Here is a 4,469-nt window from a genome sequence, read left to right on the forward strand (position 1 = left end):
ACACACACACACACACACACACACACACACACACACACACACACACACCTCGACAGGTAGTGCTGGGTATTGTTCAACAGTTTTTGATGGCGGTAGTGATAACATGACTTCAACACCACTTCCTAAACTATACTTTTTTGATACCAATTTTATAGAACAAAAAGAAATTACAACATTATGGCACAAATATTTCTATTTATTTTTTAGCTCCTGTGTGTGTAACAAAGTTTTTCCTGCCTCCCTCTGCAACGTGTAAGGTTAGACAGCCAATCACCAGCATTAAAAGATCTTGGTAGATATTTTCTCCTTACAGTAGGTATTGATATTGGTATTGAATAAAGAGGCATTTTTCAATACCTTAGAGGTAATCTGGTCTGTGCCTAAAAGGATTGAATTCAGTACCCGGCCCTTTGGCAGGTTCATGGGGCTACCACTTGTTAGAGAAATAGCCATGCTGTATAATTTAAATACTGTGTAATCTATTTTTTGATAACATCAAGCTTTCTGAAGAGCATGGTCACCTCACTACTGTGGAAACAACCAAGCAGTAGGGTTGGACCTAACATGACTGGCACTAAGAACAAAAGACAGTGATACTGAATGACTAGTGTTGACTCAAGAACACGCAATATAGATTAAATCTTCCATCATGCCTAATCAGAGTCTGCTCCTAAATATACAGTTCTGTGCAAAAGTCTTAGGCCGGTGTGAGAAAATGCTGTAAACTTAGAATGCTTTTAAAAATATAAATGATTGTTTTTCTAATCAATTTACAAAATGCAAAGTGAGCGAACAAATGACAAATCTAAATCACAGTCAATTACTACCCTTTGACTTCAAGCCAGCATCAATTCTTAAAGGCACACTTGCAAAAAGTCGGGAGACGTTGAGGATCGTAGACGCAGCGGTCGGACAAGGAAACTCAGTGCAGCAGATGAAAAACACATCAAGATTATTTCCCTTCGAAATGGGAAGGTGTCCAGCAGTGACATCAGCTCAGAACTGGCAGAAACCAGTGGGACCAGGTACACCATCTACCGTCTGGAGAAGTCTGGCCACAAGTGGTCTTCATGGAAGAGTTACAGCCACAAAGCCAGACCTCTGACGTGGAAACAAGGCCAAGCGACTCAACTACTGTATGCACGAAAACAGAGGACCTGGGGAGCAGGTGCCCTAGACTTATGAACTTAAAATTTGAAATATTTGGCTGTGGCAGAAGGCAATTTATTCACCGAAGGGCTGTAGCACATGGACGATATGTTTATTCACAATTCAAATTGAAAGTCCAAAGAGAAAATACAGCAAGAAGGAAAATTCATGCCATAATTGAATTTAAAAAAGATAAAAGGAAACTGAAAAAGCAAAGTAAGAAATGTTTTGATGAGAAATGTAAAAGGATTTAGCTTATGAATTTATCTTTTCATGATAGCGTTTCAACATTACAACTCCTTAATTATGTAAATATTGTCTCATAAAAATTCCTTTAACTATGTAAATACCGTACAAATCCACACTTCTTATATTTCTACTCTGATAACTGTAAACTCTTGCAACTGTGACAGAATTTCCCTTCGGGGATCACTATAGTATTTCTGATTCTGATTTTAATTTCGATCTAACATTTGACTTTTCCACTGGCAGATGTCTAAAGTGGAGGCATGGCCCGAAGGCTGGTGGGAGGTCTGAAACAAAAGGGGTGCAGAGGCACCTTATGGACAGCAGGGGGCGCAGACTGCCGGGGAACAGTTTAGGGGCATCCGGCTGCAGCTTTGCTACCAGGCTGGATGGGCCTCTTGTTTCACTTTGGATGATAGAATCTGATGATGTAGGCTAAACACAAACGACGTTTTCATGCAACATTGAAGTTTTCATGTATCTACTGTAATTGGAGCTGTGTACTTTAATTTGATTTCCGATTTTGAAACTATATCCAAATTTGAAAAATGGGTCACTTTAAACCTTGTTAATAATGATGACAATGTTTTCAAACGGGAAACCAGCCACGTTTCAGGAAATAGCCCTGCCCATGATTCTACTGAGGGACTCCAGCTGACAGTGGGGCCTTGCCGGCCAGCGAGCAGGCGGTCCCGGCCGCCACCAGCTGGCCGTCACGTCAGACTGACGTCAGGCAAAGATAAAGAAGGGAATTAGCCATCAATTTTGGTAAAACTGCCCATATTCAAACTCTACTCAGTTAATTTCTTGCTTAAAAAAGTCTCAGAAGTTAATTTAGTGGTGAAATAGCAGACGAAAATTGTGAAAGGTTTCCAGTTATTGGCTGCTCCTCCTACGGCAAACTTCCAATATAGATTGTAGAATCAATTCCACAACTTTTTTTAAAACAATTTTTGTCTGCTATCAGACAGGCCTATGATTGGTCCCAAATGGATTCTGCAGCAGGACACCAACCCCAAACATACAGCCAAGATCATTAGGAACTATCTTCAGAGTGAAGAAGAAGAAGTAGTCCTGGAAGTTATGGCGTGGCCCTCATAGAGGCTTGGGATGGGATTACATGAAGAAACTGAAGGATTTGAGGAAGCCTACACACACACACAAACAGAAAACCTGTGGTTAGTTCTCCAAGATGTTTGGAACAACCTACCGGCCGCGTTCCTTTAAAAACTGTGTGCGAGTGTACTGAGAACAACTGAAACTGTCACAGTGAAGTGGTCACACCAAATAAGGATTTGATTTAGAGTCCTCTTCCGTTCATTCACTAAATTTTAACACTCCCATTTTTGAAAGCATCCTTTTTTACAGTTTACAGCATTTTTTCATACCTGCCTGAAACTTTTGTACATATAAATATAATTTTACAATATGTACTGCGATTGAGTCTTTTTTCATGACTTTAATGGTAAAGTGTCAGATTTAGTCATGTAGAACAAATACAAAAATCTTGTAAATCCCATATTCCAACAAAATCTCTATACGTTTAAAAGTCTAAAGTACCTCACAGTTATTAGAAGACTAAACTAAAAACTGATATTAACTTTAGTTTTTAAATGAGTTTCGGGTCTTTGTCCTTTTCTACTGTAACCAGGACACAACTTCCCAATCTTCAGGCAAAAGCAAGTGGAAGCAAGAGGAACATGACTGCAAACAGCCTTGACAACATCATCCCCATCAGTCATTTAACCACTAATTCATATGGATATTATTCACTCTTTGCATATATACCAGTAAAGCCAGTTCTGCCAGCCACCACTCCTCTCCGCCCATAAAAATGACAAAAGGTTTCACACTATAGCAGCAGTCACAGTGACGTCAACCTGCTACCTGCCTTTCTATACAGTGGATACAAAAAGGTCCCCCCCCCCTTGTTGAAAAGCCAGTTTTTTGTTATGTTAAAAAATTCAGAACTTTTTCCTCCTTGAATGTGGTCAAGTTTTTCGGTTTTCTTCATTATGCTTGCTTGGGTGTTTTGTTGCTAGATGGTTCCGGTTCTGTGGGTTTTATTTGTTGTCTGATTGTTTTGTTTTACTTTTGATGAGTATTAATGTCCTTTTTGAATTTGTTTAAATAGGTGGGGACTCTGAATTAGCCTTAAGGCCTTCCTCTCATTTTGTTCAGTCTCTCCTTGTGTCTGCATTTTGTATCTTCATTATTTTGCGAATAAACTACACTAAACATGTGTGCTACCCCACCTAGACTGATCCTTAATCTCTGCCGATGATCTGTTCATATTTTATGATCCTGAGTTTGGCATTGTATATATTTTCCATGTAGTTTAGCAAATTTAAGTCACTTCAAATGCCAGAGGTAAAAGACAGGAAAGATTAAAATTTCAATTTGAGGTTTTTTTAACATTAATATGAGTTCCCCCTAGCCTACCTATCCCCCCCCCCCCCCCCCCCCCCCCCCAGTGGCTAGAAATAGAGATAGGTGTAAACCGAGCCCTGGGTGTCCTGCTCTGCCTTTGAGAAAATGAAAGTTCTCAAGAACAGACTCTCAAGAACAGTCTCTTGAGTAGTTATAGTCTGATAGAACATTAAAAACTGTTGGTGTTGATTGAATCGTCCTGCAGCCAGCTCCCGCTCACTGCCCACTGGCTACATACATTGGTACATTGGCCCTACGTAGATTGATAACACACATTGCTATTTTTCATTGATTCATTGTTGAAATTGAAGCTCGGGCTGGTGTCAGGCAGGTCCTAATGGCCCTTATGACCTCATAAGGGGGCACAATTACCGCCCCTTTCTCTGCTTAACCCGTTCAGAGAATTTGGCCCACCAGTATTTTGTCTAGGCCACACCCACCAGTCTACACCTTTCCCCTCCTATCTCCTCCTCAAAAGCTTCAGACACATACTACACATACTAAGGAAAGCTCGCTGGGGGACTGGCTCTAGTGGCTGGAATTCTGCACCAAGGCTGAATTTTTGGAAAGAGACTTCAGATACAGTATTAGGGGACCACTAAGGTCTATATAAAAGAGACTTCAGATACAGTACTAGGGGACCA

At 40.4% G+C, this 4,469-nt stretch overlaps 1 protein-coding gene across 1 annotated transcript in view; it reads right to left on the bottom strand.

The window, feature by feature from the left end:
- gmds (GDP-mannose 4,6-dehydratase) overlaps positions 1–4,469 on the bottom strand; it is a 163,998-nt gene that overhangs the window by 158,851 nt on the left and 678 nt on the right. The window lies entirely within an intron of this gene.

The sequence above is a fragment of the Etheostoma cragini genome, chromosome 9 (genome assembly GCF_013103735.1).
Source record: "Etheostoma cragini isolate CJK2018 chromosome 9, CSU_Ecrag_1.0, whole genome shotgun sequence".
In the NCBI taxonomy this organism is placed as follows: Eukaryota; Metazoa; Chordata; class Actinopteri; order Perciformes; family Percidae; genus Etheostoma; species Etheostoma cragini.